This window comes from Pseudoliparis swirei, unplaced genomic scaffold (assembly GCF_029220125.1).
Source record: "Pseudoliparis swirei isolate HS2019 ecotype Mariana Trench unplaced genomic scaffold, NWPU_hadal_v1 hadal_29, whole genome shotgun sequence".
Classification (NCBI taxonomy): Eukaryota; Metazoa; Chordata; class Actinopteri; order Perciformes; family Liparidae; genus Pseudoliparis; species Pseudoliparis swirei.
The window spans coordinates 376,513-388,213 of NW_026613265.1; the positions used below are offsets into that span (position 1 = coordinate 376,513).

The following is an 11,701-nucleotide window of genomic DNA, read 5'->3' on the forward strand; positions in this document are numbered from 1 at the left end:
TCTTTTGTCATAAATCTCATGTTCTCACAAAATATACCGAGAATATCGGTAATATGTGATTAATCATGATTAATCCACAAAACCTGTGATTAACCCGATTAAATTTTTATTTTGGTCGTTTCACAGCCCTAATATATATCCTTACTTTATCTCTAAGGCTCTGAGAGAGAACCTCTCTGGAGTTGGTCAGATCCGGTTCAGAGACTCTGACTTGTGGTGCGTTTCTCCTGACCTGTGTGTGTCGCTGTTCCACCGACCGGAAGCAGAGCGCGTCACGTGCACGCTACGTCATCAGCGCTCCCCGCTCTTTCTTCCGCGTGTTCAGCAGAACGTCGCAGCTCTTTTCTTGTTGTTGGCCTCACGAAACATCGCAGAGGAACATGGCTGCAGTCGGGCTGCAGAGGAAGAGGCTCCTTCGGGACGAGGACATGACCAAGGTGGAGTTTGAGACCAGCGAGGAGGTGGACGTCACCCCACCTTCGACACGATGGGCCTGCGGAGGACCTGCTGCGCGGCATCTACGCTTACGGTAAACTGGGGATCTCCGGGCCTCCTGGAGGAGGGGTAGCTTAGGATGCTAAAGCTAACTGTTTATCTCCGCGATGTTTAGACGAGTTCAATCAGGATATAAGTTAATTATACTGTTCCTCATCATAGTTTATCGAAGCTCCAGATGTATCATGTAATTTACTTTACACCATTTGCTGTTTTTTTGATGAAGCTGTTCCTCCGTTAGCATTAGCTTCAGCTAGCGGGAGCTCGAGTCCGGATGAGTGTCGTGAACAGAGAGCTCCCGGTGTGTGCTGGTCGGAGAGCTGCTGTCCTGGGTCCACAGGGCCCACCTGGACCCCTGGTGCCAAACCACTCATTAGTATTAGGTCTCTGTTAGCTGAAGCTTTCATGTTTTGTGTTCCAGGTTTTGAGAAGCCGTCAGCGATCCAGCAGAGAGCCATTAACCAGATCATCAAAGGCCGTGACGTCATCGCCCAGTAAGACCTGCACGTAGGGTCCTGAGGGTCTGGGTACCCCAGGTTTACCAATGTTGTGCAGGTGTTCTAACGTGCTCTCTGTTCAGGTCTCAGTCTGGAACTGGGAAGACGCCACCTTCTGCGTGTCGGTGCTGCAGTGTCTGGACATCCAGGTCAGGGGTCAGGGTGCCCTCCGCTTCCTGGAGATACATTTATACATGTGTATTCATAATCTGTATTGTTGCTGCAGGTGAGGGAAACCCAGGCTCTGATCCTTGCTCCAACCAGAGAGCTGGCCGGACAGATCCAGAAGGTAGCCCTCCACATCACAGTCGACCAATCGTCTGCGGCGTGGGTGTCCTGGCCTCTGATGGTCTTTGTCTCTGGTGTGTTCAGGTGCTGCTGGCTCTGGGGGACTACATGAACGTCAGTGTCACTCCTGCATCAAGGGACCAACGTGGGCGAGGACATCAGGAAGCTGGACTACAGTCATACGTGGTCTCAGGGACCCCGCGCGTGTTTGGTGAGGTTCATTGAAGACCTGCTGCTCTCTGCCTCCATTAAGCATGCCGAGTCCCTATTTATTCACATATCTAAATCCGGAGTATACTATATTTACTTTATGAACCCTGAAGCCACATGGGGGTCTCGCGGCTGCTGGCGCCAGATGACCATCAGCCACGGTGGTCGTCTTGAGTTGAGGGAAGCTCAACATCCCATAATGCTGCTGGGTGTATTATGCAGTTCAGTGTCAATATACCATTCAATAGGAACACATATTATAATTAGGGCTGTGAAACGAATACAAATTTTAATCGGGTTAATCACAGGTTTTTGTGGATTAATCATGATTAATCACATATTACCGATATTCTCGGTATATTTTGTGAGAACATAGAGATTTATGACAAAAGACGGATATATACATTTATACATTCTTCTATACAATGGTGCTGCAACTCAGCAGTTATTTAGCAGTTTTCTTCCATATGGAACATTAATACATCTTCATCCTAAACAGAATGTTTAACCCTCCTGTTACCTTTCGGGTCAATTTGACCCCATTCAATGTTTAATGTCGGTGTTCTTTGGGGTCAATTTGACCCCAGGCTGTTTCTCACTGTGTCAAACATATCAGAAAAATCAACTTTTATTTATTTAAAGGGCTATTTAGGTAGTCAACAAACAAACATAAAGTACCTCACACTTAAACTTGGGAAGCAATATTAATTCTAATAATTTTCTGGAGGTTTTAATTGCTGGGGTCAAATTGACCCGAGGGTAAAATATGTTAGTAAATGTAAAGGTAACAGGAGGGTTAAACAGAGCATTTTTCTCTTGTTTGTCAACCATTAACTCCACCATGATACATCTAAAGGCCTCTAGTCTTCCTCTAGCAGCTGCTGAGGCAAACTGACTGTGTGGGTTTTCTTCATGAACTGGGCCGTGATGAAAGGGACGGCGGGGACACCGCTGCAAAGCTGAAGCCTCACCGGCCCGGACAGGTGGACAGATTGACAAGTGACTTTTGTTTTGCTCGGTCGATGCGCGCCGGAGCTCTGTGGCGCGGGCGGAGAGATCGATAAGTGTTAACGCAACGCGAAGGACAGAAATGACATGCTGCTGTGAGATACGATCAACAACAGACGTTTAGTTTAATAAAAGAACAAAGACGTGCTCTAGAGAACATGTCAGGGGGCGGGCCAATCTCTTTAATGTCATGCGATCTGCGACACTCGCGCGATCGACTGGCAGGTCGCGATCGACGTGTTGAGACCCTGATCTACAGGAAGTAGAAGTCGTAATAAGGTTTCCGGAGGTGAACCTGCGGAAGGATCATTACCGATGAACAGACCGGCTGCATGAGAGCGGACAGAGTTCAGGTTGAAGTGGTGGATTGGAAGCTCATTTAGCAATTAACTTTTTTTTCGTCCCGACGACCAACAACAGACGGATTGGAAGCTCATTCTGCGCATGCGTTAAATGCGCAAAAAAAAATAACTCGTTAAACCTGTAATTGAAATAACTTGAGTTAACGCGTTATTTTTCACAGCACTAATTACCTTCGCATTGAAAATGCCGGAAGGTTATGTTTTGATCGCCGTGTATTTATTTGTATGCGTGTTATTCGCAAAACTCAAAAAGTATTGAACCGAATCGCATGCAATTTGGTGGGATGATTGTTTATTATCCGGGGACCAGTTGATTAGATTTTGGGATCGATCGGGTCAAAGGTCATGAACAGGTCAAAATCTTTCGCAGAACTAAGAAAGTATTGAACCGAATCGCATGAAATTTGGTGGGATGATTGTTCATTATCCGGGGACCAGTTGATTAGATTTTGGGATCGATCGGGTCAAAGGTCAAGGTCAAAGGTCATGAACAGGTCAAATCTTCTTGAATCACATGGAATTTGGTGGGATGATTGGTTATTATCCGGGGACCATTTGATTAGATTTTGGGATCAATCGGGTCAAGGTCATGGAAAGGTCAACATCTTTTTTTTTACCATAGCACGATACATTTTTGTCGAATTGGCATGCAACTAATGCCAAAATGTTCATAATTCAATGCCCAATCTTGTGATATGCGAAGGTATGCGCTCTACCGAGTGCCCGTTCTAGTTATAATATATATTAATGCAAAGAATGGAGAGAAGTCGATAGTTATTTCTAATTCTCTGTTTCACTGGAGACAGTTTCTAAGTTTCCCTTTGCCTCAAGTAAAGCTGAATATATACAATAGGGTGGCGGTGAATTTTCGTCGACCTACTATTGAAGTCCCCCCCCCCCCCCCCGTCAACACATTCGCGCACACAGGTGAGCACACTCTCACTACCCCGTCGACAACGCTCGCCGTGGGTCCCTTTCCTATCTCAGGGGGGGCATCGTTTAGGAGTTGGGACACCAATATGGCTAGCAGCGGCACTAGTCCCGCCCCCCTGAAGCTGTAAACCTAGGGGAAACACTGATATATATATATCCACATTCTGTAACTACCTGGACTCACTATTCACTCCGTGCATCATTTACTTTGAGCTCACCTCATTGGCTGCTTGCAGAGTGAGAAACCCAGGGCAGCAGCCTCCCCAAGGTCCTCGTGCCCGTGGATTATGGCGGTTTTTTAAACTTTTTTGACGGAGCTCAATGTTGACTATTTTTGGAAACAGTCTGGTCTCTGTGGTCCCAGTCTGGTCTCTGTGGTCGGTGTCTGGTCTCTGTGGTCCCAGTCTGGTCTCTGTGGTCGGTGTCTGGTCTCTGTGGTCGGTGTCTGGTCTCTGTGGTCGGTGTCTGGTCTCTGTGGTCCCAGTCTGGTCTCTGTGGTCCCAGTCTGGTCTCTGTGGTCCCAGTCTGGTCTCTGTGGTCCCAGTCTGGTCTCTGGTCCCAGTCTGGTCTCTGTGGTCCCAGTCCAGCTCCAGTCGGTACTTGGCTGTCACAGAAGAGGGGCGTGTCTGCAACGGTTGGGGCCGTGTTTCTATGGGGTGTGGTCTTCTATTGGTCGCCTCAGTCCACCAATAGGAAGCTGAGGTTGGTTTGTGCTCTGCAGATATGATCCGCCGCAGGAGCCTGAGGACCAGAGCCATCAAGATGCTGGTCCTGGACGAGGCGGACGAGATGCTCAACAAAGGTACACCGAGCAAGGAGCTGTGATGTCCCTGTGAACCTGTTGATGTGTGATGTTAACCGTTGACCCGGTTCAGGTTTCAAGGAGCAGATCTATGACGTGTACCGCTACCTGCCCCCGGCCACCCAGGTGGTCCTGATCAGCGCCACGCTGCCCCACGAAATCCTGGAGATGACCAACAAGTTCATGACGGACCCGATCCGCATCCTGGTCAAACGGTCAGTGATGATGTGATTATGTGTGTGGATTATATTTATATATATTCATATGTCTCAGTGGCGAGCTGACATGTATTTATATATATTTATGTGTATTTATATATATGTGTGTATTTACATATATTTGTATGTGTATGTATTTAGTGACGACCTGACATGTATTTATATGTACTTATATCTGTATTTATATATATTTGTGTGTATTTATATATATTTATATGTATTTAGTGATGACCTGACATATATTTATATGTATTTGTATATATTTGTACGTATTTATATATATATGTATTTATATTTGTACGTATTTATTTATATGTATTTATATTTGTGCGTATTTATATGTATTTATATTTGTACGTATTTATTTATATGTATTTATATTTGTGCGTATTTATTTATATTTGTATGTATTTATATTCATATGTATTTAGTGACGAGCTGACTCTGGAGGGCATCAAGCAGTTCTTCGTGGCCGTGGAGAGAGAAGAGTGGAAGTTCGACACGCTGTGTGACCTCTACGACACGCTGACCATCACGCAGGCCGTCATCTTCTGCAACACCAAGAGGAAGGTCTGCTCCTCCTCTTCCTCACAGGTCATGTGACCCACTGCAGCAAAGCCTTCTGGGAAGCTGAGTCTCTGTGTTTCAGGTGGACTGGCTGACGGAGAAGATGAGGGAGGCCAACTTCACGGTGTCCTCCATGCACGGAGACATGCCCCAGAAGGAGAGGGAGTCCATCATGAAGGAGTTCAGGTCTGGAGCCAGGTAAGAGACCGGGAGACCGAGACCGGGAGACCGAGACCGGGAGACCGGGACCCCGGAGACCATTTGTGGATTCTTCTTCTTCTTCATGACTTATTGATCTCTTTCAGTCGTGTGTTGATCTCTACGGACGTTTCGTTCCTCAAGTTTCTCTGATAATCAACTACGACCTGCCCAACAACCGAGAGCTCTACATCCACAGGTACGCATCACACCTGTCCCACGGGAAGTAGTCCCACAGGTACGCATCACACCTGTCCCACGGGAAGTAGTCCCACAGGTACGCATCACACCTGTCCACGGGAGTAGTCCCACAGGTCGCATCACACCTGTCCCACGGGAAGTAGTCCCACAGTGCGCATCACACCTGTCCCACGGAAGTAGTCCCACAGGCGCATCACACCTGTCCCACGGGAAGTAGTCCCACAGGTACGCATCACACCTGTCCCACGGGAAGTAGTCCCACAGGTACGCATCACACCTGTCCCACGGGAAGTAGTCCCACAGGTACGCATCACACCTGTCCCACGGGAAGTAGTCCCACAGGTACGCATCACACCTGTCCCACGGGAAGTAGTCCACAGGCACGCATCACACCTGTCCCACGGGAGTAGTCCCACAGTGCGCATCACACCTGTCCCACGGGAAGTAGTCCCACAGGTCGCATCACACCTGTCCCACGGGAAGTAGTCCCACAGGTCGCATCACACCTGTCCCACGGGAGTAGTCCCACAGGTGCGCATCACACCTGTCCCACGGGAGTAGTCCCACAGGCACGTGCGCATCACACCTGTCCCACGGGAGTAGTCCCACAGGCACGCATCACACCTGTCCCACGGGAGTAGTCCCACAGGCGCATCACACCTGTCCCGCGGGAGTAGTCCCACAGGTCGCATCACACCTGTCCCACGGGAGTAGTCCCACAGGTGCATCACGCCTGTCCCACGGGGAGTAGTCCCACAGGTACGCATCACACCTGTCCCACGGGAAGTAGTCCCACAGGTACGCATCACACCTGTCCCACGGGAAGTAGTCCCACAGGTACGCATCACACCTGTCCCACGGGAAGTAGTCCCACAGGTACGCATCACACCTGTCCCACGGGAAGTAGTCCCACAGGTACGCATCACACCTGTCCCACGGGAAGTAGTCCCACAGGTACGCATCACACCTGTCCCACGGGAAGTAGTCCCACAGGTGCCATCACACCTGTCCCACGGAAGTAGTCCCACAGGTACGCATCACACCTGTCCCACGGAAGTAGTCCCACAGTGCATCACACCTGTCCCACGGGAGTAGTCCCACAGGTGCATCACACCTGTCCCACGGGAAGTAGTCCCACAGGTACGCATCACACCTGTCCCACGGGAAGTAGTCCCACAGGTACGCATCACACCTGTCCCACGGGGAGTAGTCCCACAGGTACGCATCACACCTGTCCCACGGGAAGTAGTCCCACAGGTACGCATCACACCTGTCCCACGGGAGTAGTCCCACAGGTACGCATCACACCTGTCCCACGGGAAGTAGTCCCACAGGTACGCATCACACCTGTCCCACGGGAAGTAGTCCCACAGGCAGCATCACACCTGTCCCACGGGAGTAGTCCCACAGGTGCATCACACCTGTCCCACGGAAGTAGTCCCACAGGTGCATCACACCTGTCCCACGGAGTAGTCCCACAGGCACGCATCACACCTGTCCCACGGAAGTAGTCCCACAGGTCGCATCACACCTGTCCCACGGGAGTAGTCCCACAGGTGCATCACACCTGTCCCACGGAAGTAGTCCCACAGGTCGCATCACACCTGTCCCACGGGAAGTAGTCCCACAGGTCGCATCACACCTGTCCCACGGGAGTAGTCCCACAGGCAGCATCACACCTGTCCCACGGAGTAGTCCCACAGGTATGCATCACACCTGTCCCACGGGAAGTAGTCCCACAGGTACGCATCACACCTGTCCCACGGGGAGTAGTCATCACACCTGTCCCACGGGAAGTAGTCCCACAGGTACGCATCACACCTGTCCCACGGGAAGTAGTCCCACAGGTACGCATCACACCTGTCCCACGGGAAGTAGTCCCACAGGTACGCATCACACCTGTCCCACGGGAAGTAGTCCCACAGGTACGCATCACACCTGTCCCACGGGAAGTAGTCCCACAGGTACGCATCACACCTGTCCCACGGGGAGTAGTCCCACAGGTACGCATCACACCTGTTTAAAACAGTAATAATACTGTTACTCCAAACCCATTCAAAAGGTTGAGCTTCGTGTTTGAGGATCTCAAAGTGAGATGAGGCTGATTTTCATATTCCATTCATAGTTTGTAAAATGACCTCTGACCCGTTCAGGATTGGTCGGTCTGGGCGTTACGGCCGTAAGGGCGTGGCCATCAACTTTGTGAAGAACGACGACATCCGTATCCTCAGGGACATCGAGCAGTACTACTCCACCCAGATCGACGAGATGCCCATGAACGGTACGGCAAACCCTGTCTTAGGGATCAATACATTGGGATCAATACGAACGTCTTGTCTCTGCAGTGGCTGATCTGATCTGACCTGGAGGCCGTCTCTGAAGCTCCGCCCCTTCTACTTCCTGTCTCTCTATTGGTTTAAAGTGAAATGGCTGTAAGCAGCAGGTGTGTTTTTGTAAATAAAGTTGTTTTGCTTTGAGTTCTGAGGTCACTTCCTGTTGTAATTTTTATTCAATAAACTCCTGTTTTCACATTTAATAGCGTTTAATTGATTGAACCCTGAATCTGCAGACGTGTATCTGAGGTTATTGATCTGGAGTCCAGCTCGATCAGCAACTTGTTCATCAGCTTTTATTGTGAAAGGAAACGAAGTGCTGACCAGGCGGCAACCAGCTGCTGAGTTCTCGTACAAGGCGACCTTGAACGCGTCTCTGCGGAGGTCGTCTGGCGCCCAGAACCTCCCGCAGCAGGCGGATCTGATTGGTCCCAAAGAATGTCCTGACAGCCAATCAGAGAGCAGAACATCACCACACTCATAGGACAAACACCAGCAGCCTGAGTTTAATGCTGCATTCAGGGACTGAATTTAATGCTGCATTCAGGGACAGCGCGTGTGAATTTAATGCTGCAGTCAGGGACAGTGCGTAATGATCAATGTCATCCTATATTTCGTGACAGTTTGATATGAAGTTCTACAACGATGAAGATGATGAAGATGTTCTCACCTGGCGATGACTCGGGGGCTGAAGGGGGCGGGGCTTAGGGGGCGGGCAGTACGACGTCGACATGTTTCTGGTGTTCGAGTCCTTCAGCGGACCACCGGGCCCACACGGACCACATGGACCACATGGACCACCAGGACCACTGGGCCCACACGGACCACCGGGCCCACATGGACCACATGGACCACCGGGACCACACGGACCACCGGGCCCACACGGACCACCGGGCCCACATGGACCACATGGACCACGGCCACCACAGACCACGGCCCAGACCACATGGACCACATGGACCACATGGACCACATGGACCACCGGGCCCACATGGACCACATGGACCACATGGACCACCGGGACCACATGGACCACATGGACCACATGGACCACCGGGACCACATGGACCACCGGGACCACATGGACCACCGGGCCCACACGGACCACATGGACCACCGGGCCCACATGGACCACATGGACCACCGGGACCACATGGACCACATGGACCACATGGACCACCGGACCACGGACCACATAGACCACCAGGCCCCTTGGACCACATGAACCACGAGCCCACAGACCACCAGGGCCACAGACCACAGGCCCATGGACCACATAGACCACATGGACCACCGAGACCACATAGACCACCAGGCCCCACAGACCACATGACACCGGGCCCACATAGACCACATAGACCACGAGCCCACAGACCACCGGGCCCCATAGACCACCGGGCCCACATAGACCACATGGACCCACACGAGACCACATGGACCACAGGCCCCACAGACCACATAGACCACGGGCCCCTTAGACCACATAGACCATGGACCACGGGCCCACATAGACCACATGACCACATGGACCACGAGACCACCGGGACCATGGACCACATGGACCACGAGACCACATAGACCACATGATCGAGACCATGAACACGACCACATAGACCACGGCCCACAGACCACATAGACCACGGCCCCATGGACCACATGGACCCCCACGAGACCACATGGACCACATAGACCACCCCATGGACCACGAGACCACATAGACCACGGGCCCTTGGACCACATGGACCACCGAGCCCCAGACCACGGGCCCCACGGACCACCGGGCCCACAGAGACCACCGGGCCCACATAGACCACCGGGACCACAGACACCAGACCACAGGCCCCACGACCACATAGACCACAGGGCCCACATGAACCACATGGACCACGGGCCCACATGAACCACATGACCACAGGCCCCACAGACCACAGGCCACATAGACCACGGGCCCACTTAGACCACATAGACCACGGACCACATGACCACCGGCCCACAGACCAATGGACCACCGGGACCACATGGACCACATGGACCACATGGACCACCGGGACCACATGGACCACCGGGCCCACATGGACCACATGGACCACCGGGCCCACATGGACCACATGGACCACCGGGCCCACACGGACCACATGGACCACCGGGCCCACATGGACCACATGGACCACCGGGACCACATGGACCACCGGGCCCACACGGACCACATGGACCACCGGGCCCACATGGACCACATGGACCACGGGCCCACATGGACCACATGGACCACCGGGACCACATGGACCACATGAACCACATGGACCACCGGGACCACATGGACCACGGGACCACATGAACCACATGGACCACATAGACCACATGGACCACATGGACCACGAGACCACATGAACCACATAGACCACATGGACCACATAGACCACATGGACCACATGACCACCGGGCCACATGGACCACATGGACCACCGAGACCACATAGACCACATGGACCACGAGGACCACATAGACCACATAGACCACAGGACCACAGACCACATAGCCCACATAGACCACATAGACCACGGGACCACATAGACCACATAGACCACACCATGGACCACACGCATGGACCACATAGACCCACATGACCACCGAGACCACATGAACCACGAGACCACATAGACCACATAGACCCATGGACCACATGGACCACATGACCACATGGACCACCGGGACCCTTAGACCACATGACTGACCACCGGGACCATATAGACCACATAGACCACATAGACACGAGACCACATAGACACCCACATGGACCACATAGACCACCGGGACCACATGGACCACCGGGCCCACATGGACCACATGGACCACCGGGCCCACATAGACCCACATGGACCACATAGACCACGGGCCCCATGACCACATGAACCACCGACCACATAGACCACCGGCCCATAGACCACATGGACCACGGGACCACATAGACCACATAGACCACGAGACCACATGGACCACACATGGACCACAGACCACATAGACCACATAGACCTGATAGACCACATAGACCTTATAGACCACATAGACCACCAGGACCACGACCACATAGACCACATAGACCCCACATAGACCACGAGACCACATAGACCCATGGCGAACCACAGACCACATAGACCACCGGGACCACATAGACCACATAGACCACAGACCATGGACCACCGGACCACATAGACCACATGGACCACAGACCACATAGACCACATGGACCACATGGACCACCGGGACCACATCGACCACATAGACCACCGTGACCACATGAACCACATAGACCACGGGACCATAGACCCCATGGACCACATAGACCACATAGACCACCGGGACCACATAGACCACATGGACCACGAGACCACATAGACCACGGACCACATGGACCATAGACCATCGGGACCACATAGACCACATAGACCACAGGGACCATAGACCATGGACCACATGGACCATCGGGACCACATAGACCACATAGACCACATGGACCACATAGACCATCGGGACATAGACCGCATGGACCACATGAACCACATAGACCACAGACCACCGGGACCACATGGAC

The 11,701-nt window shown here is 52.2% G+C and overlaps 1 pseudogene; it reads left to right on the forward strand.

The window, feature by feature from the left end:
* Positions 1–344: 344 nt before the first annotated feature.
* LOC130191231 (eukaryotic initiation factor 4A-III-like) lies at positions 345–8,315 on the forward strand (annotated as a pseudogene).
* The last annotated feature ends 3,386 nt before the right edge of the window (positions 8,316–11,701 follow it).